The following is a 25158-nucleotide window of genomic DNA, read 5'->3' on the forward strand; positions in this document are numbered from 1 at the left end:
AGTGCAGGACTCCCTCAGCACTGCACTGGACTATCAGTCTAGATCTTTTGTGCTCAAGTCCCATGGAGTGGGGTTATGAACCCACAACCTTCTGACTCCGAGGCAAGCGTGCTGCCCACTGAGCCACAGAACTGCCTGAGTTTGCAGGGATCAACACCCCACTTCAGTCAGCAGTCACTATTACACATCCCTCTCACAGTCGCAGCTCTGCGATTCTCCTGCTAATTATGTCCTTGCTGGGGCACACTCCCACAGCTACCACTCGCCCTTCAGTCTATTGCCAAAGAAGTAATTCTAATGTGTGAGCTGGGATCCTGACTGTTCCCAGGCTATTCTGCATAGGAAGCCGTCACAGCCGAGCCCAAACCTCGGCAGCCACCTGCATGCATCTTCCCACTGAGGTCGTGACCCAGACCATGAGCCCTAGGTGCCTCTGCCCCATTCTAACATCCTTTCTGCTGTCCCGGAAATCAACTAACCCAACACAAAGCAGGGACTGAACCTGGCACTTTCCTGCTCCATTTGGTTCAGTACCTCATTGGGCAATGTGTTTTGGAATTGGAATTACTCTCTCCAAGGGCCTCACTGGCAGAGGACACAGCTGACTGCAGTGATTGTTCAGAGGGTTCATTCAAAGTTTGGTTGTAACCAAGTCTCTAGTGTGAGGAATGACCATTTGGTGTTGGTTGGCGGCTATGTGGCTCGGTATTAACTGTATTTGTTTTGTCTTATAACACTGCTGTTAAAGGCGCTATATAAATAACAGTTGTTGTTGTTGTTTGGTGTCTGTCTGTATCAGTGGTGTCTGTCTGTATCAGTTGGTGTCTGTCTGTATCAGTGGTGTCTGTCTGTATCAGTCGGTGTCTGTCTGTATCAGTGGTGTCTGTCTGTATCAGTCGGTGTCTGTCTGTTTCAGTGGTGTGGGTGAATGAGATTAGAACTATTTGCCCACATGCAGGGTAAACGCTGACACGAACTGTTTCTTTATTGTAATTTCTATGTGTCTCTCTCCCTGCCTTTCTGTGTATCAGTCAATGTTTGTCTATATTGGTTGAAGTCAATCTCCATGCTTATCTGCATCTGTATCAGGTCTAATGCTCTGTTAATATAGGTCAGAATCACGACCCTTGACATTTTAAGAGGCATCTGGTAAAATATCTGTTTGAAAGCCGAAGTACAGATGGTGTCTGATGAGGCTGGCATCTATAAATGTTGATCAAATTACTGAGGTCACAAGGTGTGCAGAAAGGACATCCTTTCAGACCTAAATATTGCTGTTATTCGTCGCCTGTGCATTACACGGATAGTCATCCTTCAATAACCCACCCTGCAGGGACCAGGCCACAATCGCTGGCCACACAATCCCTGCTGCACTGCGGTCGCAAGGCATGGAGTCCTGCCCCACACAAAAACAATGACCCCCTGGGGAGGGACCCCGTGGTGACCATGGTCTCTCAAATCGAACCAAAGCAAGGAACCAGCGCCGCGGGGGAGGGGGGGGAGGTCAGGGGGGGAGGGGGGGGAGGGGGGGTGGTGGGGGGGAGGGATCTCAATGCTTCATTCAGGTCAAGTACGACAAGCAGAGATACGGCAAGAAGCTAAACACCAGGCAAGTAGATAGGCTGTGCCTGTACAGAGCAGCATCAAGTTAAACCATCGGTCAAAACATCTTGCACTAAACCAGGCCTTCACCTACCACAGATACAAACAGATCCCAGACTGTCGGTCAGGATACATCGGTCTGAACTACCAGCAATAAGCAAGACATTAGCCAACCTGTACAGAGAGCACGGAATATGAGAGCAAGCTATTCAGTTTATCTACATCAGCTAATCAAAGACAGACAGCCACACAACGGGCCATTATACTCCCATCGATGCTGGGACACCTCACTGGAACACCTCACTGGGAGACCTCACTGGCTCACATCGACAGTGGAACACTTCACTGGACAGTCCCATTGACAATGGGACCCCTCCCCTAACAGTCCTATCGACAATGGGACCCCTCCCCTAACAGTGCCATCGACAATGGGAAACCTCACTGGACAGCCCCATCAACAATGGGACCCTTCTCCTAACAGTCTCATCGACAATGGGACCCCTCTCCTAACAATCCCATCGACAATGGGACCCCTCCCCTAACAGTCTCATCGACAGTGGGACCCCTCTCCTAACAATCCCATCAACAATGGGACCCCTCCCCTAACAGTCCCATCGACAGTGGAACACCTCACTGGGACACCTCACTGGGAAACCTCACTGGGACACCTCACTGGGACACCTCACCGGGACACCTCACCGGGACACCTCACTGGGAAACCTCACTGGGAAACCTCACTGGGATGTCCCATTGACATTGGGACTCTTCCCCTAACAGTCCCATCGACAGTGGGAAACCTCACTGGGACACCTCATTGGACAATCCCATCGCTAGTGATACACTTCACTGGAACAATCTCAATGGAACGACACCAACCCCAGACGCTCAACCATGGCCCCATTACTGAGGTGTCTGTCACTGTGATCTCCCTTTAAGGCTGAATTTCCCCATATTTCCCCACACTTCTTCCATACTGCAACAGAAAATCCTGAAAAAGCTTCTGTAATTAAATATTGATGTAACCAGAACCTAAAATTACTGCTCTGCCACAATCGGAAACCTAGAATCATGCCTACTAAAAAAATATATAGAATTTTAAAAAGCCCGAGAGGTAACAGATACTGAGCAGGACATTCTGTAGATTTGTAACAATCGATGACAATGAGAGACACAGAACTCACCCTCCACCCCCCACAATAAAAGACATAAACTAAACTGTCCTTGCATTTCTGGGTCCCGACTGCTTGTGGCCAGCTTTATATTTCCTGGCTGGTCAATTGGCCATTTGACTCCCTGCGGCTCTATCCCCCGTCCTCCCCGTGCCCCCACCACCATGCGAATTCAAAGCACATTCCCGACACATGCTTGCCGCTGTACCAGTGGTGGGCGACAGTCTGGTTCCCAACCTCCTCCTGAAGCAGCAACACATTCCAACTGTTCCTCCGATCAGACGTGAGCGAGAAAGCTGCCCCGCAGGTGGTGTCCACGGCGATAGAATAAGTGAAATAACTTGAGAATGATGAAGCTGCCTTTGAAGCTGTCATTTCCTGAGGAGGGTCAGATCTGAGCTGTTGTTTATTTCTCCACCGGCGTGACCCGTTGGTCTGGTGTTTCCATTATCACATCAAGACGAGTCTCGCTTCACTATATCGTTATATCACTGCGATATTAAGCCACTTCCTGAAACCACTGCTGTAAAGTCTTTAGTCTACAGCATGAAACCACACGAGGCACATTCCAGGGCCAAGGCCACTCTGTGACCTTAGCTCTTTATTACAGCACTCCAGAAGTGATGACCCTGCGTGGGACCTCCCTTTATATACCTGTGTGATCAGGTAAGGAGTGTCTCCCACAAGTTCACCCCCTGTGGTCAAGGTGTGCATCGAAGTTGAGAGTATACAGTAAGACAGTGGTGTTACATTGTAGTTACAAACATGACAACTGCCATTATAATCTCACTGCCTGTTGTATGGAATTACATTGAATGAGCAGAACAGAAACTAGCCATTTGGCCCAACTGGTCAGTGCTGCTATTTATGCTGAGGTTTTGAGTATATTCAAGGCTGTGATAGATAGATTTTTGGACTCGTGGGGAATCAATGGATATGGAGATGGTTCAGGAAAATGGAGTTGAGGTCTATGATCAGCCATGATCTTATTGAATGGCGGAGCAGGCTGGAGGGGCTGTATGGCCTACTCCTGCTCCTGTTTCTTATGTTCTTATATTAAACATTCACTCCCTCCACCACCAGCGTACCGTGGCTGCAGTGTGCACCATCTACAAGATACACTGCGGCAACTCGCCAAGGCTTCTTCGGCAGCACCTCCCAAACCCGCAACCTCTACCACCTAGAAGGACAAGGGTAGCAGGCACATGGGAACACCACTACCTCCATGTTCTCCTCCAAGTCACACACCATCCTGACTTGGAAATATATTGCTGTTCCTTCATCGTCACTGGCTCAAAATCCCAGAACTCCCTCCCTAACAGCACTGTGGCAGCAGCTTCACCATACGGACTGCAGCAGTTCAAGAAGGCAGCTCACCACCATCTTCTCAAGGGCAATTAGAGACGGGCAATAAATGCCGGCCTTGCCAGCATCACCCACATCCCAGGAACTAATTTTTTAAAAGTCCAGTTCACCCCTCACCCTTGTGCTCACTGACCTACATTGGCTCCCAGTCCAGCAACAGCTCAATTTTAAAATTCTCATCCTTGTTTTCAAATCCCGCCATGGCCTCAATCCTTCATATCTCGTAATCTCGCCCAGGCCTACGACTCTCCAAGATCTCTGCACTCTTCCAATTCTGGCCTCTTGCACATTTCCAATTTTAACTCCTCCACCATTGGTGGCCGTGCCTTGTTGCCTGGACGCTAAGCTCTGGATTTGCCCCCTAAACCTCGCCGCCCCTCTAACTCTCTCTCCTCCTTTAAGATGCTCCTTCAAACCTACCTCTTTGACCAAACTTTTGATCACCCATCCTAATATCTCCTTAAAAAAAAAGAGGGAAACAGATTCCAAGCCATGGGGGTGAAGATTGGGAGAGATGATCAAGACTTGGTTGTAAAAATGGGTTTTGAGAAGAAGGAGAGAGAATCATAGAATCATAGAAAATTATGACACAGAAGGAGGCCATTCAGCCTATCCATGCTGGTCGAAAAAGAGCTACCCACCTTAATCCCACCTTCCAGCACTAGGTCCGTAGCCCTGTAGGTCATGGCTCTTTAAGTGCACATCCAAGTACTTTTTAAACATGATGAGGGTTCCAGACCCCCACCACCCTCTGGGTGAAGAAATGTTTTCCCTCTAATCCTTCTACCAACTATTTTAACTCTCTGCCCCGTGGTTGTTGACCCCTCTGCTAAGGAAAATAGGTCCTTCCTATCCACTCTATCTTGGCCCCTCATAAACTTATACACTTCAATAACATCTCTCCTCAGCCTCGTCTGTTCCAAGGAAAACAACCCCAGCCTATCCAATCTGTCCTCATAGCTAAAATTTTCCAGCCCAGGCAACATCTGGCAACAGAAGGGGAAAGATTCAGGAAGGGACTTGCTGGGATGAGACCAGGATGGCTGAAGACTGTCAGCAATGATCAGAGGAAGGGAGGAGGTGGGGTGCCCAAACGACCAGAGTCAGAGGAAGGAAGGGCGCGGGGAAAGGATAACATATCATGAGATATATGGCTAAAGGATATTGAAGAGATAAGGTGGGGCAAGGTGTGGATAATGTAACAATAATCCCGAGCATCCAACCTGATCACAGATGTTCTAATGCTGGTTAATCACTCCTCAAACAGCACGATTGACGTGTAAGGATTACAGATAGCGCAGAATGACTGAATACAGCTGGAGAATGCGTGGTGAAGGCTGCCTAAACATCATGAGACAAGTAACACTGTCAGTGCAAATGGAAACATTACAGGATGTGCTTGTGAATTTGTTGGGCTCAATGTTTCCTTTCACTCAATGGCAGGGGAAATTCACACCACTTCCTGCCCTTGTGTCAGCTTGAAGATGAAGACAAACAGATAATATTGCAGATGCTGGTCCATGGAACGATGGACTGAGATGTTTAAAGGAAGGGAACTCAGATTTATTCAAAGTGAAGCAATTCTGGTCAGCCCTGACCAGTAATGTACTGTGTGGTGTATGTAACATACAAATCACTGACTCCACACGGTCTGGTGTTGATCTAACTGCTGTGACCTTAGCCCTTTATTGAACAGCTCCAGAGTGGCCTCCATGTGTGGTGGGCAGCCTTTTATACTGCCTCATGCAGGTACTTTCAGGTCTCCCACCACAGCGCCCTCTGTGGTGCACCATTGTACTTATCATCCATTTATTGTACCAGAGCAATACATAACATACTGGACTTCCACTCTCACAGCCCAATGAACGATAAGATCCGTGTGCTACTTGAACACTGCGGAGTCCAACATTGTATTTATCATACATTTATTGTACCAGAGCAATACACAACATCTCACTCCCTCCCCGGTTCAAAAAGCCGTTGCTTGAATTCCCTAAATCGAAAATTACATTAGCCCATGGATCCGTCCCTTTTTCTTGAACCTCATGGTATCAACTCTTCCCGTGATTCATGTCCATGATTTCAAGCACAGTGACCATTCAGCATTGAAATATTAACTCTTATCATGTTTCGTAATTCATATCCATTGTTTTAAACACAGTAACCATTCAGCATTGAAATATAATCTCTTATCATGATTCGCAGTTCATATCCATTATCCTACATTCACAAGGCACATTTAGACTCACTCTTGCCTTACAAAAGTCTTTACGTGGGGACCGCCAATGGTGTAAGGCCCTTTAAAGACTCCCGGGAGCATTTCCCTTTTAAGACGCCATCTTGTGGCTTCCCACGAGGCGCCGCCATCTTAGGTGTGCTGCTGGCCTTTGTCTGCAGGGCTCCGTTGCCACAAGGCTCACCGCCATCTTGAGCTCGCTGGCAAAAAAAGGAGAGGGGACAAGGAAGTAGGAAAGAGGAAAAAGAGAGAGAAGAAAAAAACGGCCCACCTTACAGAAGTCGATCTGGACTCGATCAGCCACAGTCCCGGTGAGTCGCTCCGTGCCTGCTGCCGCATCCGCCGCTCTGGCTCGCGTTCCCCCGAGTCGTGCCCGCCGCCACCGCAGCCTCCGCTCCCGCCATTGTCGTCACACTTGTCGCCTCTCCTGCGGCCGCCGTGGCCGCCACCATCGCAGCTGCTGCAGCCGTCCGCTTGTTCCGCTGCGTGTGCCCCCCTGATCCGCCGGCCATCGATGGGCCTCCCGCTTCTTGCCCGCAGCGCCCCCCTGGCCCGCACCTCAGCAATAGGCCCGCACCTCAGCAATACTTGTTCTTCCAGGGTGGAGGCTGCAGGATTGCTTGGGGTCAGGAGTTCTGGGCTGCTGTCGCCTGTGTGTGGATTTAGGCTGCAGCTCCAGCTCGCTTGGCGCTGCTGTTTGGGGACCCGGGGAGCAGCAGTCTGTGGAGGAGTGAAGTCTTCCCAGCTCCCACGGACTTTTCCCATCCATCTTCTGCCGAGGAGCATTGGCCCATCGCCTACAATGACCCGTGCGTCTCGCCCCCGTGAGATACCTGCACATCCGCTCTGCCGAGAACAGGAATCAGTTCCTTGGTGTAGGTACGCAGCTTTGCGGTGACCGGGACCAGCTCGAGTCGTGCTGACGGGTTACCCCACAGTTTATCGAAAGTTCTCTGACTCATCCACGACGGACTTGATCCCGTATCCACTTCCATACTCACTGGGACTCCATCAATTTTTACTTCCATTATCACTGGGGGCGAATCGTCGGTGCACGTATACAGTCCCAACACCTCATCTTCTTTTGCCTCCTCCTCCCTGAACAGTGGATCATCTCCCATCTCCTCAGCCATGTGGTGAGTCTTATTTATTTTACAAAATGCTGAAGGTGGCCTTTAACGTGGCAGGTATTGCACGTGTACTCCGCAAACCTGCACCGGTGAGCCCCATGGCTTCCTCCACAACGCCAGCATGGTGCTGCTTGATTGGCCCCCCTCAGCGGACTCTGAGTTCCAGGACCCCGAGGTCCGTGCTCTCTGCCCCAGGCAAAGCCACGTTCTGCAGTTTTGTCCATGGTGACCGCTATCCTGTGGACCGTGCCTGCCGGGTTCGAGACTGTGTGGATTATTTGCTTAGTGCTGCAAGTCGAGGTCATATATGCACGGCTGATGCTGATGGCCTTTGTCAGGGTGACTGTGGGTTCCATGGCTAGCAGCTTGTGAAGGAGGCCCTCGTGGCCAATCCCCATAACGAAAACGTCCCGCTACACCTCGTCAAGGTGTGCCCCAAAATCACACGGCGCCGCGAGTCTCCTGAGGTCCGCAGCATATTTGGTGACATCCTGGCCCTCAGGTCTGCAGTGATGGTAAAATTTGTATCTGGCCGTGAGGATGCTCTCCTTTGGTTTCAACTGGTCACGGATGAGTTCAGTCAGCTCCTCGTTTGACTTGTCCCTGGCGCTCCCAGGTGCCAGCAAATCCCTGAAAAGACAGTAAACCTCATCGCCACAACTGGAGAGCAATATCGCCTTACGCTTCTCTCTCATTGCGTCCGTGCTCCCCGTCAGGTCGTTTGCTGTGAAGTAGTACTCGAGCCTTTCTGTAAAGGCCTCCCAATCATTGCCCGCGGTAAAATTCTTTAGCGAGCCCAGAGTAGCCATGGTTGCATGGAGTTCGTCCACTTCCTCGTCGCCAATGTGGTGTTTGTAGCACACAAATCACTGACTCCATACGGTCTGGTGTAAGTCTAACTGCTGTGACCTTAGTCCTTTATTGAACAGCTCCAGAGTGGCCTCCAGGTATGGTGGGCAGCCTTTTATACTGCCTCCTCCAGGTCTCCCACCACAACGCCCTCTGTGGTGCACCATTGTACTTATCATACTTTCATTGTACCAGAGCAATACACAACATACTGGACTTCCACTCTCACAGACCAATGAACGACAAGATCCGTGTGCTACTTGAACACTGCGGAGTCCAACATAGGCAGTGCACTCAGAATCCCCCCGCAAACCACATCTGATCACACCTGCTGTAAACCAATTAGTACAACTGGAGTGTAAGGATATTCAATAGGGCACAGTGAGTATGTACAACTGGGGAGTCAGCAAATGTGAAACACGATAGAGAGACTAAGGCACAGAAAGGGCGAATGTACTGACCAGGCTTTGCAAAATGGAGTTCACAGTATGAGGGGCCACTTTGTTTGTGGGATGAAAAATGAAGCGATCAGAAGAAAATTGTTGACAACCCCTAACTTGACTTTGGATTTAGCTTGTCAGACAGCTATGTCGATGGATATGGCCGAACAATAGAACCGAGAACTTTGCGCCATTTTCTGTCATCAGACAACCGAGGTGAATCGCCTGCCGGCTAAAAGTAAAAGGCCTCAGCAACTGGCCAAGGTAACAGTGAATTGAAGTCATACTATCGGTGCCTGGGACAAAACATTGCTCAAAGCTGTCCATATGTGACGGCAGAGTATTTCTGCTGCTAGAAAACCGGGCATCTTGAGAAGGCATGCCGACTGACGAGTAAATAGGCTTTCAATGCAAGAAGTAGAAATCACCAGATGCTACATAACATTGAAGAGAAGCAACAGGATGAGGAGGTTCTGGAAATACACGTCATCAGGAGCATGAGGGTATCTAACAGTGACTCACAAAGTATCGTAATCCAAGTAGATGTTGAGGGAACCATGGAAATAGACACTGCATCCATGAGCGTAGTACCAGGATCAGCATATCTCGACAAGTTGCGTGATTTTCGACTAGAGAAATCGAAGATAGAGCTGCGAGGTTACTCAGGAGAGCAAATCCCTGTTGAAGGAAGTATCACCATACCAGTGAAATACAAGAATCAGTTTCAGAGCTTGCCTCTCACAGTAATGGCAGGAGACAAGCCTGCCTTGATAGGTAGAAGTTGGTTGGGATCACCGAAGCTGATTGGAATAAGATATTTCGTGTGGAAATGAAATTTACATTGAAAGATGACGTCATCAAGCAGCATCCGAAGATATTCCGCAAAACAGGCAGTCCGATCCAAAACTTCAAGGCAAGTGTCAGAGTGCAGAAGGGCACAAGACCAGTTTTCTGCAAGCCACATACCGTACCATACGCACTCAAGGAGAACATTGAGCAAGAACCCAAAAGACTACAAACTGAGAACATTATCTCTAAGGTACATCTAAGTAATTGGGCTACACCCATTGTTGTTGTACCTAAATCAGATGGTAAGGTAAGGTTGTGTGATGATAATAAAGTAACCGTAAACCAGGTACTAGAGGGTAATCTACTCAATACATTGCCAAATGTCGAAGATTTTTTCACAACACTGACAGGTGGCCAGATTTTCTCAAAGCTAGATTTAAGAAATGCCGACTTACAACTTGAGCTAGATGAGGAGTCCATGTAATGCTTAACTATAAATACTCATCTAGGCCTATATCAATTTAATAGGCTGCCATTTGGAATGTTTTTTGACCCTGCCATATTCCAAGGGGTGATAACATAAGAACATAAGAAATAGGAACAGGAGTAGGCCATACAGCCCCTTGAGCCTGCTCCGCCATTCAATAAGATCATGGACTCAGCTCCACTTCCCTGCCCACTCCCCATAACCCCTTATCCCCTTATCGTTTAAGAAACTGTCTATTTCTGTCTTAAATTTATTCAATGTCCCAGCTTCCACAGCTCTCCGTGGCAGCAAATTCCACAGATTTACAACCCTCTGAGAGAAGAAATTTCTCCTCATTTCTGTTTTAAATGGGTGGCCCCTTATTCTAAGATCATGCCCTCTAGTTCTAGTCTTCCCCATCAGTGGAAACATCCTCTTTGCATCCACCTTGTCAAGCTCCCTCATAATCTTAAACGTTTCGATAAGATCACCTCTCATTCTTCTAAATTCCAATGAGTAGAGGCCCAACCTCCTCAACCTTTCCTCATAAGTCAATCCCCTCATCTCCGGAATCAACCCAGTGAACCTTCTCTGAACTGCCTCCAAAGCAAGTATATCCTTTCGTAAATATGGAAACCAAAACTGCCGCAGTATTCCAGGTGTGGCTTCACCAATACCTTGTATAGCTGTAGCAAGATATCCCTGCTTTTATACTCCATCCCCTTTGCAATAAAGGCCAAGGTTCCATTGGCCTTCCTGATCACTTGCTGTACCTGCATACTATCCTTTTGTGTTTCATGCACAAGTACCCCCAGGTCCCACTGTACTGCAGCACTTTGCAATCTTTCTCCATTTAAATAATAACTTGCTCTTTGATTTTTTTCTGCCAAAGTGCATGGCCTCACACTTTCCAACATTATACTCCATCTGCCAAATTTTTGCCCACTCACTTAGCCTGTCTATGTCCTTTTGCAGATTTTTTGTGTCCTCCTCACACATTGCTTTTCCTCCCATCTTTGTATTATCAGCAAACTTGGCTATGTTACACTTGGTCTCTTCTTCCAAGTCGTTAATATAGATTGTAAATAGTTGGGGTCCCAGCACTGATCCCTGTGGCATCCCACTAGTTACTGATTGCCAACCCAAGAATTAACCATTTATCCCGATTCTCTTTTTTCTGTTAGTTAGCCAATCCTCTATCCATGCTAATATATTACCCCCAACCCCATGAACTTTTATCTTGTGCAGTAACCTTTTATGTGGCACCTTGTCAAATGCCTTCTGGAAGTCCAAATACACCACATCCACTGGTTCCCCTTTATCCACCCTGTTCATTACATCCTCAAAGAATTCCAGCAAATTTGTCAAACGTGACTTCCCCTTCATAAATCCATGCTGACTCTGCCTGAACCATTTTTTATGATGATGAACCAGTATGGATTTATGATGAACCAGATTTTGCAAGGCATTGAAGGTATAGTATGTTATTTAGATGATATATGCATTTCAGCACCAAACAGGCAAATCCATAATAACGTGTTTAATGAAGTGCTCAAATGGCTAGAAAAGTGCAGAGTATGAGTGACTGCTCACAAGTGTGAGTTTTTTCAAAACTCAATGGAGTACTTAGGGCACAGAATAGACAAGGATGGTTTACATCCCACCAAGGGAAAGCTGGATTGAATCAGAAATGCACCCCCTCCCAAGAATGTCACTGAATTTTGATCATTTTGGGGTCTTTTGAACTATTATGGAAGTTCCTACCAAATTTGGCTACTGTATTACATCCACTGAATGAGTTGTTGAAAAAACAGGTCCATTGGAAGTGGTCAGAAGAATGTGACACAGTATTCAAAGAGTGTAAAAGCCAATTGGTAGAGAGTACCATGTTAGTTCACTATGATGTATATAAGGAAGTCAAACTAGCACGTGACGCCACTCTGAATGAAGTTGGGGCAGTGATCTCTCATGTACTAGATAGTGGGGAGGAGAGACCAATTGCTTTTGCTTCACGCACTCTCAATGCCAATGAGCGGAATTATGCGCAGATCAAAAGGGAAGCTTTGGCAATGATTTTTGGGGTCAAGAAGTTCCACAAATACTTGTTTGGTTGTAAGTTTACCATCGTTACTGACCATAAGCACCTAATTGCAATCTTCCATCCAAAATCCCCAGTTCCTTAACTGCAGCCTGAATGCAGAGATGGGCTTTGATTTTGTCAGCATATACGTATGACATTGACATTGAGTACAGATGATCAGCTGATCATATTAATGCTGATGCTATGTCTAGGTTGCCATCTCCATAACAAGTTACGCTCAATAGGGAAGAAGTGTTTTATTTTTCATACATTGATGAACTGCCAGTCACAGCTGAAGAGATTGGTCGAGCAACCAAACGTGACCCATTTATGTCAAAGGTTTATAGTTACATAGCAAAAGAATGGCCAAACCAGGTATCAGAGAAAGATATTCACCCATACTTCATTCGTAGGAATGAATTGTCCGTGGCTAAAGATTGTATCATGTGGGGTGCAAGAGTGGTTATCCCAAATAAGTTCAGGTCCAAATTGTTAGGAAATCTTCATGACCAGCACTTGGAAATGTGCTTGACCAAGAGTTTTGCACAGGTTTAGATAGATATAGAGTCGTCTTCTTCTAAGGCTGTCCCCTAGAATTGAGGATAACTTGCTTCCACACAAAAATGAGTTCTCAGGTGACTGATGAGACCAATGTGGGACCTACAGTCTCTGTCACAGGTGGGGCAGACAGTGTTTGGAAGGATGGGTGGGTGGGGTGCTTGATTTTTCATACGTTCCTTCCGCTGTTTGTACTTGGCTTCTGTGTGCTCCTAGCGAAGAGACTCAAAGTGTTCAGTGCCTTCTCGAATGCTTCTCCTCCACTTTGAGTGGTCTTGGGCCAGGGATTCCCAAGATATAGAGTACATCATTAGTTTGTGTACAACATGTCAATCAGTAAGCAAGAAACCACCATCAGAAACCATAGAAATGGCCTCCCATGGTGTGGCAAAGTTTATATGTAGATTTTGCTGAGCTAAAAGGACAGCAATTGTTCATAGTGATAGTCATTTGAAGTGGGTAGGTGTGTTTCTGATGCATAAAATAACATGTAAATCACTAGACAATTTGCAAAGACTGTTTTCTTCATATGACCTCCCAGAAGAAATTGTGTCTGATAATAGACCGCAATTTTGTTCAGAAGAATGTGCACAGTTCATGAGCAGAAACAGTGTGAAAGATACCAAAGTTCCACCATTGCACCCTGCTTCAAATGGTGCAGCAGAGCACTCAGTACAAATTGTAAAGCATGCCCTCATCAAGCAAATGTTGGATCCAAATCCAAGAAATGGCAGTTGTTGTTGGACCAAAGACTGGCAAATTTTCTGAGTACTTATCATAATACTCCTCATACAACTACTGGTAGAACACCAGCAGAGTTCTTCTCAAATGACAGCCACGAACCTGGTTCTCGTTGTTAAAGCCAAACTTGGCACAGTCAGTAGAAGAGAAACAATCAAGATAGAAAGAGAGTCATGCTAGAGGTATAGTAAGAGAGAGAAGTGTGAAACTGAATCAGAAGGTGAGAGTGAAGAACCATCACCATAAATGGTTAACGTGGCTACCAGGAAGAGTAGTGAAGATATGTGCCCTCGCACATATTTGGTCAAGATATTTGATCATCGACAGGTTAGGTTTATTCACATAGATGATACTTTACCTACAGATGTGGAAGGAGTTGAAAGTTGGAATGATTCGATTATTGCTGGTGAGTCAGATAGTCTTGTTACAAGTAAAGTACCAGTAGCAAATCCTACATCAGATGTACTAGAAACAAGTCCAAGAGAAAGTCAGAACTTAAGTCTCAGTCTGAGTCAGGCAGACAAACAGTCTGAAGTTGTAAAGAGTTCAAATGTAGATCAAGGGCTGCCCTTGGAGAAAACTCTGCTCAGGCTCAACCTAGACTGATTCCAAGTTCTACAACGTTTGGAAAGTTATTTTCAAGAAAGAAGGTTATTGTGTTCCTAACACAGATGAGACTGCACACAGGGAGGTTAAAGTAACAGTGACCTCAGTCTTTATTAAGACACTCCAGAGTGAGGAACAGGCCTTAGGGGCCGGCTTATATACAGTGCTCCCAAGGGATGCTGGGATCCCTTGGGACTTCAGGGGATGCACTCCCTGGTGGCGGAACATGGGAATGCATGCTTTACAGATACACAACAAAGGTATCCTCTTCAAAACAGAAAACAAGTAGATAAGTTTGATTTGTTAATATGGAAAAATAAGTTCATATCTTTACTTGTAACAAGACTATCTGACTCACCAGCAATAATCGAATCATGCAAGTTATGTATATCGATTAATTTGTTGTGACTACTTCTTCATTGAGGAAGGAGAAGTGTAATAGAGCACCACCTAGTGGACTACTGATGTATTAATAATAAAAGGTCATGTGGCAAAGTCACATGATGACAATTTCTGTTAAGGAGCTATCTTGTAGGGTGAGTGCTTGAGTAGCCGTGTAAAGATATCACAATAGGGTGGAAGGTAGAAGAGATTAAGAGACAAAAGGGATGATGGTGCGAGGCAAATGGATATGGTAATGGGACAAGTTAAGAAGCAAAAGATGAATCGAGATAGGATGTAAATGGAAATGGCAGAATCATCAACAGCTAACGTGGGAAAGATAAGAAAAAACAGAAAAAAAATTACAGTTTGAAATTGTTGAACTTGATGTTGAGTCCAGAAGGCTGTAAAGTGCCTAAATGAAAGAAGAGGTGCTGTTCCTTGAGCTTACGTTGAGCTTCATTGGAACAGTTTAGGAGGCTGAGGGTGGAAATATCAGAGTGGGAGTGGAGTGGAGATTTAAAGTAACCGAAAGCTCGGGGTCATGATTACAGACTGAACGTAGGTGTTCTGCAAAACGATCACCCAATCTGCGTTGGTCTCCTCAATATCGAGGAGACAAGATTGTCAGCAATGAATACAGTATACTAAATTGAAAGAAGTACAAGTAAATCACTGTTTCGCCTGGAAGGAGTGTTTGGGGCCCTGGACAGTGGGAAGTGAGGAGGTAAAAGGGCAGGTGTTGCATCTTCTGCGCTTGCACGGAAAGGTGCCGTGGGAAGGGGAGGGGATGCTGAGGGTGACTGCGGAATGGACCAGGGTGTCACGGAGGGAGCGGTCCCTTCGGAATGCTGATGGGGAGGGGAGGGGAAGATATGATTGGTGTGGGATCACGCTGGAGGTGGAGGAAATGGCGGAGGATGATCTGTTGAACGTGGAGGCTGGTGGGGTGAAAGGTGAGGACAAGGGGAACCCTATTGTGGTTCTGGGAGGGAGGGGAGGGGCGAGAACAGAAATGTGGGAATTAGAACGGACACAGTCGAGGACCATGTCAATCACAATAGAAGGTAATCCTCGGTTGAGAAAAAAGGAAGACATATCGGAAACATTGGTGTGAAAGGTGGCGTCGTCAGAACAGATGTGATGGAGACAGAGAAACTGGGCTAATGGAATGGAGTCCTTACAGGAAGTAGTTTAGGAGGAAGTGTAGTCCAGGTAGCTGTGGGAGTCAGTGAGCTTATAGTGAATGATGGTCAGTAGCCTATCCCCAGAAATGGAGAGAGAGGAGTCGAGGAAGGGAAGGAAAGAGTCGGAGATGGACCATGTGAAGGTGAGGGAAGGGTGGAAATTGGATGCAAAGTGAATGAAGCTTTCTTAGTTTTTAGTAATGTTGGTTAAGGGATAAATATTGGCCAGGACACCGGGGATAACACCCGTGCTCTTCTTCGAAATAGAGCCATGGGATCTTTTACGTCCACCTGAGACGGGGCCTCGGTCTAAGGTTCCATCCACAAGACGGCACCTCCGACAGTGTAGCACTCCCTCAGCATTGCATTGATGTCTAGATTATGTGCTCAAGTCTGGAGTGCAGCATTGTATTTTGTGGTTAAGTCTCTGGAGCAGGACCCACGAGCTTTTGACTCATGAGACGAGAGTGCTACCAACTGAACCACGGCAGACACTGTGTGCAGTATTATGTACGGCCTGGCCTATCAACGCTCATGCAATTTGGAATGAAACTCATTCCTTTCTGTTTTAAAATGGACCCTATTTTAATACATCTTGATCCTAAAAACAAAGGGGGTTGTGATTGGTCTCACTCTTTCTGTTTGCGGCGAGCTTGTCAAAGACAGAGTAAATATCTCCGGGGCCCTGGGCATCAGCACTGTCGGGACCCCTCCGCACCTCCCCCACATTAAAACACGTTACCAGGGATCCCATATTTGCACTGAGCCTCTGGCAGGGTCCCAGCGTGTTTAATTATGAGGACAGGTTGCATAACTTGTCCTGTATTCCCCTGAGTTTGAAGATTGAGGGGTGATCTGATCGAGGTGTTTAATGTTAGAAAAATTCAATAGTTTAGATTCAGAGAAACTATTTCCTCTGATGGTGGAATCCAGAACAAGGGGACATGATCATAAAATTAGAGACAGGCCGCTCAGGGGTGAAACCAGGAAGGACTTCCTCACACAAAGGCTAGTAGAAATCTGGAACTCTCACCCCAAAAGACTGTGGCTGCTGGGATACAATTGAAGCTTTCAAGACTGAGATCGACAGATTTTTGTTGGGTAAGGGTATCGAGGCATATGGAGCTAAAGCAGGAAAATAGAGTTGAGGTGATTGAATGACGGAGCAGGCTCGAGGGGCTGAATGGCCTACTCCTGTTCCTGCCTACAATGCTGCCTATTTTTGTGTCATCGACAAATTTGGATTTATGACTTTCTATGTCATCATCTAAGTCGTTAATAACTACTGTGAATAGTTGAGGCCCCAACACAGATCCCTGCGGGACACCACTACCCATTAGAGTACCTGCCCATTATCCCTTCTACCTGTCCCCTGCCGCTCAGCCAATTTCCTGGGCAGGTCAATAGTTACACTTGGAGTGCTGCGTGCAGTTCTGGTTGCCATATTATAAAAAAAATTTAGAGGCACTAGAGAGGGTGCAGAGAAGATTTACAAGGATGATACCAGAAATGTGAGGGTATACATATCAGGAAAGGATGAACAGGCTGGGTCTCTTCTCTTGAAAAAAGAGGGCTGAGGGGTGACCTAATAGAGGTCTTTAAAATTCTGAAAGGTTTTGATAGAGTGGACACAGAGAGAATGTTTCCACTTGTGGGGAAGAGCATAACTAGAGGCCATCAACATCAGATAGTCACCAAGAAATCCAATAGGAAATTCAGAAGAAACTTCTTTACCCAGAGAGTGGTGAGAATAGGGACCTCGCTACCTCAGGGAGTGGTTGAAGCAAATAGTATAGATGCATTTAAGGGGAGAAGGGAATAGAGGGTTATGCTGATAGAGTTAGATGAGGAAAGACAGGAGGAGGCTCAAGTGGAGCATAAACACCAGCATGGACTGGTTGGGCTGAATGGCCGGTTTCTGTGTCGTATGTGGTGGACAACTGGTTTAGCCATTCACCGCCAGGTCTGGCTGGATCAAATAAAGCATTATCGGGTCCTACTCTTGTCTGCAAAAACTGCTCACTATTCCAGGATCATTCTCGAATGCAAAGATAACCCCCGACTGATATTCTCTACTGCTAACTGTCTTTTTAAACACCTCTCTCCTGTCTCCACCATGTGCAAGGAGATCATGGACTTCAAAGATTGAGACCATCCGATCAGCTGCCTCTGCCACATCCCTTCCTGTCTCTAGCCCACTGGGCCAAACTTCCTCTGAGGCTCTGCCCAGACCTAGCACTAAACTCGCATCTTTCTCCAATTTCTCTCTGATCTCCCCTCTTGACCTCCCCATGCTCATCTTGTCCATGAGACCCGCTTCCTGCTCCCTTGACCCTACTCCCACTAAACTGCTCACCACCCAACTTCCTTTTCTGAATCCCATGTTAGCTGACATTGTTAATGGTTTTCTCTCCTCAGGTACGGTCCACTTCTCCTTCAAATCTGCCTTCATCACCCCTCTCCTCAAAAAAACAACCCTTGACCCCCACTGTGCTTGCAAGCTACTGCCCCATCTCCAACTTCCCTTTCCTCTCCAAAGTCCTTGAATGTGTCGTCGCCTCCCAAATCCGTGCCCATCTTTCCCGCAATTCCATTTTTGAATCCCTCCAATCCGGTTTCTGCGCCTGCCACAGTACTGGAATGGCTCTCATCAAAGTCACAAATGACATCCTTTGTGACTGTGACAAAGGCAAACTATCCCTCCTCGTCCTTCTCGACCTGTCTGCAGCCTTTGACACGGTTGACTACTCCATCCTCCTCCAATGCTTAAAACTGTAAATGGTGATGGTGAGACCACACCTGGAGTACTGCGAACAGTTTTGGTCTCCTTATTTATGGAGGGATATACTTGTATTGGAGGAAGTTCAGAGAAGGTTCACTCGGTTGATTACTGAGATGAAGGGGTTGTCTTATGAAGAAAAGTTGAGCAGGTTGGGCCGATACTCATTGGAGTTTTGAAGAATGAGAGGTGATCGTATTGAAATGTATAAGATCCTGAGGGGGCTGGACATGGTAGATGCAGAGAGAATGGTTCCCCTCGTGGGGGAATCTAGAACTAGGGGGCATAGTTTCAGAATAAGGGGTCGCACATTTAAAACGGAGATGAGGAGGAAGTTCTTCTTTTAGAGGGTCGTGAATCTGTGGAATTCTGTGCCCCAGAGAGCTGTGGAGGCTGGGTCATTGAATATATTTAAGGTGGAGATAGACAGATTTTTGAACTACAGGGGAGTCAAGGGTTATGGGGAGCGGGCAGGAAAGTGGAGTTGAGGCCAAGATCAGATCAGCCATGATCTTATTGAATGATGGAGCAGGCTCGAGGGGCCGAATGGCCTGCTCCTGCTCATATTTCTTATGTTCTTACATTCTTATGTTCTTTTGTAATGCCTCTTCAACATCGTCCAGCTGGGTGGGACTGCACTCGCCTGGTTCCATTCTTATCTATCTAATTGTAGCCAGAGAATCTCCTGCAACGGCTTCTCTTCCCACTCCCGCATCGTTACCTCTGGTGACCCCAAGGATCTATCCTTGGCCCCTTCCCATTTCTCATCTACATGTTGCCCCTTGGCAACATCATCCGAAAACATGGCATCAGTTTCCACATGTACGCTGATGACACCCAGCTCTACCTCACTAACATGTCTCTCGACCCCTCCACAGTCTCTAAATTGTCAGTCTTCTTGTCTGACATCCAGTACTGGATGAGCAGAAATTTTCTCCAATTAAATATTGGGAAGATCGAAGCCATTTTTATAGGTCCCCGCCACAAACTCCATTCCCTAGCCACTGACTCCATTCCTCTCCCCAACTTCTGTCTGAGGTTGTTCGCAACCTTGGTGTCTCATTTGACCCCGAAATAAGCTTTCGAACACATATCCGCAGCATAACTAAAATTGCCTATTTCCATCTCCGTAACATTGCCCATCTCTGCCCCTGCCTCAGCTCATCTGCTGCTGAAACCCTCATCTATGCCTTTGTTACCTCTAGACTTGACTACTTCAATGCACTCTTGGCTGACCTCTCACATTCTATCCTTGAGGTCATCCGAAACTCAGCAGCCTATGTCCTAACTTGCACCCAGTCTCGCTCACCCATCACCCCTGTGCTCGCTGGCCTACATTGGCTCTTGGCTAAGCAACACCTCGATTTCAAAATTCTCATTCTTGTTTACAAATCCCTCCATGGCCTCACCCCTCCCTTTCTCTGTAATCTCCTCCAGCCCCACAACCCCCCGAGATGTCTGCACTCCTCTAATTCTGGCCTCTTGAGCCTCCCTGATTATAATTGCTTAACCCTTGATGGCCGTGCCTTCAGCTGCCAGGATCCTAAGCTCTGGAATTCCCTCCTAAACCTCTCCGTCTCTCTACCTCTTTTTCCTTCTTCAAGATGCTCTTTAAAATCTACCTCTTTGACCAAGCTTTTGGTCATCTGCCGTAATTTCTTCTAAGGTGGCTCAGCGTCAAAAACTTTTTTTTGGCTTATATCACTCCTGTGAAGTGTCCTGGGACATTTTCCTACGTTAATGGCACAATATAAATACGTTGTTGTTTTATATCGCATGTAATCCACGGAATCCTATGTTATCATGTGTAATGTTCCTATATTTAGGAACGGGCCTGTGCGTTGATTCACACCTGGTACTTGTACCATATTCCTGATCTGTGTTGTATTATTTTTACACAGCAATGTAGCGTGAGTGCGCAAAGGATTCATACATGAACGTCACTGATCGAAGGGTCGGCCCTCAAATCTCAGTCCTACCAGGGTAGCACAGCGGAATGCAGCAGGACCTGAATTTCACGTTCAACACAAAGCTCCAACTCTGGCAATTAAAAAGACGCCTTTTAAAGTGTGCGAGAATGTTTCAAGAGAAACAGAGATAAGGAAAGGATTTCTGTGTAACTTGACTCATTCGTCAACAAGGAAATTCCCGCAGGCTCCCCATCATAGTATTCAACTTCCTCTGGAGTGACCTCAAGATTTTTGTCTCCATTAATTCACCCACACAGGCTGCTTCATATTGAAAGCAGAAAGCTCAATGAGGTCTTGTCAGGAATAGAAAGATCTTACATTTATAGAGTACCTTTTACGTCCTCAAGATGTTTCAAAGCTAATGAAGTACTTTTTGAAGTGTAGTCACTATAGGAAGGAAATGTGGCAGCCAATTTGTGCACAGCAAGTTCCCACAAACAGCATCATCAGAGGCAGTCCCACGAGTTCACAAATGTTTCGATGAAGGACCCGATGTTCCAGTCCTGAGCTCCAGTTGAGGGGGTGGAAGATGCCTGTGCGTGGATTTTTTTAACGTGTGGTGTCCGTTGCACACCAGCCACCACATGGGCTTGACAGAGCTCGGCCTTTATCGAGTGGCAAGTGTTAACTAGGACGACTGGAGACCTGCTCTGCTGCACAGATCTAGTGCGTGCAGTGTGGGCTGGCCCGTGCTGCCCCACAAACAACAATGTGATAATGACAAGATCAGCTGTTTTAGTGATGCTGGTTGAAGGATAAATCTTGGCCGCAACACCAGTAGAACTCCCTTACTCTTCTTCAAATAATGCCATGGGATCTTTTGTAGCCACTTGTGAGAGCAGACAGGGCCTCGGTTTAGGATCTCATCTAAAAGATGGCACCTCCGACATTGCAGTACTGCCTCAGTACTGCACTGAAGAGTCAGCCTAGATTTTGTGTTCAGGGCTCTGGAGTGGGACTTGAACCCATGACCTGGACCTCAGAAGCATGACTGCTACCAACTGAGCCATGGCTGACAGAGTTACCTCGCTCAGAAACGCAATTGTTTCCCAATCAGTGAGCTGTGCCCTCTTTGAACCAGTCCCTGCTCCCACCCCTCGTAGCTCAGTGGATTCATGCACTGCCCCATGCGTTGTTGCACCATGCACACCAAGCAGGCCCCAAGTTCAATCCTGGGTCTGTGTTGAGATTGTTTTTCCTTGCTGGGCAGTCCTACAATTAGCCTCAGTAACTAGGGATACGGTAGCATAGTGGTTATGTTTCAGGACTAGTAATAAAGAGTCCTGGACTAATAATCTAACGACATGAATTTAAATCCCACCAAGACAGCTGGGGGAATTTAATTTCAGTTAATTAAATAAATCTGGAATTAAAAGGCTAGTACAGGTATCAGTAATGGTGACCATTACTCCATCCTCCTCCAATGCTTAAAACTGTAAACGGTGATGGTGAGACCACACCTGGAGTACTGCGAACAGTTTTGGTCTCCTTATTTATGGAGGGATATACTTGTATTGGAGGAAGTTCAGAGAAGGTTCACTCGGTTGATTACTGAGATGAAGGGGTTGTAAAAACCCTTCTGGTTCACTAATGTCCGTTTGGGAAGGCAATCTGCCATCCTTACCTGGTCAGGCCTATATATGACTCCAGACCCACAGCAATGTATGTTAACTGGGTTTTACCTGCCAGCGGAGGGCGCGACTGTCAGAGTCCTAATGGTCACTGGCAGACACATGCAAACCGTGTATATAATGTTGGCAGCCAAGTTGAATGCTCACTTTGAGAATAAATGAACTGGAGTAAGATCATGCCTGAACTAGCTCACTGTACTTAGTTTCGTGGAGCTATTCGATACCTAACAATTGGCGACGAGTCAAAAATACTTTCACGCAACATGTCTGTTGGAATTTTGGAGTGATTCGTGTAAGGGGAAGACTGGGAGGATTTCACTGATCGCCTCGACTAGTACTTCGTAGTCAACGGATTGGAAGGAACCGATAACGCAATTAAGCGCAGGGCAGTTCTCCTCACCGTTTGTGGGTCAACAATTTCCGGCCTTATCAAGAATCTCCTCTCACCGACTCGACCAACAGATAAGACTTATGATGAATTGTGTACGCTGGTTCGGAACCACTTTAAACTGAAGGAAAGCATCATCATGGCGAGGTATCGTTTCTATACGCACAATCGTTCCGTGGGCCAGGACGTGGCGGAATTTGTCGCCAACCTGAGACGTCTCGCTCGGCCGAGCAACTTCGGAGCTGCGTTGGAGGAAATGCTGCGGGACTTTTTCGTGCTTGGCATTGGCCACGAGGTCATCCTTCGAAAGCTGCTGGCTGCTGAATCTCTCGACCTGAGCAGGGCCATCACGATCGCCCAGGTATGCATGTCCACGGACAAAAACTCGAAACAGATATCTTCCCAGCATCGAAACTCACCAGCAAGTACTGTGCATAAAATAATATCATCGGCAGGCAGAGCTGCACATGGCAGGGCCTACTCATCCGCATTCATACGACCTGTAACTGCTCAAAGTCTGCCATCGGGGGTGAATCTAATCTCGCCTTGTTGGTGTTCCGGGGGCTATCATCGGGCTCATCAATGCCGATTCAAGCAATACATGTGCAAAGGCTGTGCAACAATGGGTCACCTTCAGCAAATGTGTCCGCAACCGAGCAAGCATGCTACGACACACCACGTGGCTGAGGATGATCGATCCAGCGTGGATCAAGCCGCATAGGCATCTCAACCCGAAGAAGTGTATGGGGTACATTCTTTTACCAAAAGTCCTCCAATAATGCTGGAAGTTAAATTAAATGGGGTTCCAGTATCCATGGAATTGGACATGGGTGCGAGTCAGTCAATAATGAGCCGGAGGGCTTTCGAAAAGCTGTGGGACACTGAGGCAAAAAGATCCAAACTGAGCCCAATCAATGCGAAGCTGCATACCTATACCAAAGAGCTCATACCAGTCATTGGCAGCGCAGCAATAAAGGTATCATATGATGGAGCTGTGCATGATTTATCGTTGTGGATCGTTCCAGGCAATGGCCCAACGCTGTTCGGCAGGAGTTGGCTTGAGAAAATTAAATGGAACTGGAACGATATTAAAGCCTTATCATCAGTGGATGAAACTTCATGTGCTCAAGTGCTGAGCAAGATTTCCTCGTTGTTCGAACCAGGCATCGGCAACTTCACGGGAGCCAAGGTGCAGATCCACCTAGGCCCGGATGCAAGACCCGTCTATCACAAGGCTCAGGCGGTTCCGTACATGATGAGGGAGAAGGTCGAGATGGAACTGGACAGACTTCAACGGGAAGTCGTTCACCAAATTGGACCTGACCTCCGCTTACATGACACAGGAGCTGGTCGAATCATGAAAAACACTGACGTGGCTCAACAGGCACAAAGGGCTGTTTATATACCACTGATACCCTGTCAGAATTCACCCGGCGGCAACCATATTTCAGAGAAACACGGAGAGTTTGCTGAAGTCCGTCCCGAGAACTGTCATGTTCCAAGATGACATCCTGATCACCGGTCGCGACGCCACCGAACACCTGCACAATCTGGAAGAGGTTACATGTTGTCTGGACAGAGTGGGACTTAGGCTAAAATGCTCCTTGTGCGTTTTCATGGCACCAGAAGTCAAATTCCTGGGGAGAAAGATTGCAGCAGACGGCGTCAGGCCTACGGACTCGAAGACAGAGGCCATCAAGAATGCACCCAGACCCCAGAGTGTGACAGAGCTGCGTTCGTTCCTGGATCTTCTCAACTATTTTGGTAACTTTCTACCTAGTTTGAGCACATTGCTAGAGCCCTTGCACATGTTGCTGAGAAAGGGTAATGACTGGGTTTGGGGCAAATCTCAAGACAGAACCTTTGAGAAGGCCAGGAACCTGCTATGTGCCAATAAATTACTGATACACTATGACCCATGTAAACAGTTAGTGCTGGGCTGCGACGCCTCATCATATGGGGTAGGTTGTGTGCTATGGCAAGCCAATGCATCAGGCAAACTCCAACCAGTTGCATACGCATCCAGAAGTCTGTCTAAGGCTGAAAGAGCCTATAGTATGATAGAGAAAGAGGCTTTAGCATGCGTATATGGAGTTAGGGAAATGCACCAATACCTGTTTGCTTCAGTTTGAGCTTGAAACAGACCACAAACCACACATTTTATTGTTTTCTGAGAGCAAAGGTACAAACACCAATGTGTTTCTGTGTGTGTGTCTGTGTGTGTGTGTGTGTTTGTATGTGTGTGTGTGTGTGCGTGTGCGTGTGTGTGTTTCTGTGTGTGTGTGTGTGTTTCTGTATGTGTGTGAATGTGTGCCTGCGTCTGTGTCTCTGTGTGTGTGTGTATGTGTGTTTCTGTGCGTGTGTGTGTGTGTTTCTGTGTGTGTGTGTGTGTGTGTTTCTGTGTGTGTGTTTCTGTGTGTGTGCTTCTCTGTGTGTGTGTGTGTGCGTGTGTGTGTGTGTTTCTGTGTGTGTGCGTGTGTGTGTGTGTGTTTCTGTGTGTGTGTTTCTGTATGTGTGTGCGTCTGTGTGTGTGTGTTTCTGTATGTGTGTGTGTCTGTGTGTATGTCTGTGTGTCTGTGTGTGTGTGTTTCTGTGTGTGTGCGTGTGTGCTTCTGTGTTTCTGTGTGTGTGTGTGTGTCTCTGTGTTTCTGTATGTGTTTCTGTGTGCGTGTGTGTGTTTGTGTTTCTGTGTGTGTTTCTGTGTTTCTGTGTGCGTGTGTATGTTTGTGTTTCTGTGTGTGTGTGTGTGTGCTTCTGTGTTTCTGTGTGTGTGTGCTTCTGTGTTTCTGTG

The 25158-nt window shown here is 46.9% G+C and overlaps 1 protein-coding gene across 1 annotated transcript in view; it reads right to left on the reverse strand.

Annotated features, from left to right (window-relative positions):
* The window catches only part of sh3d21 (SH3 domain containing 21), a 131117-nt gene that overhangs the window by 72060 nt on the left and 33899 nt on the right, over window positions 1-25158 (reverse strand). The gene's annotated exons all lie outside the window — the stretch shown is intronic.

The sequence above is a fragment of the Pristiophorus japonicus genome, chromosome 14, assembly GCF_044704955.1.
Source record: "Pristiophorus japonicus isolate sPriJap1 chromosome 14, sPriJap1.hap1, whole genome shotgun sequence".
Lineage (NCBI taxonomy): Eukaryota > Metazoa > Chordata > Chondrichthyes > Pristiophoridae > Pristiophorus > Pristiophorus japonicus.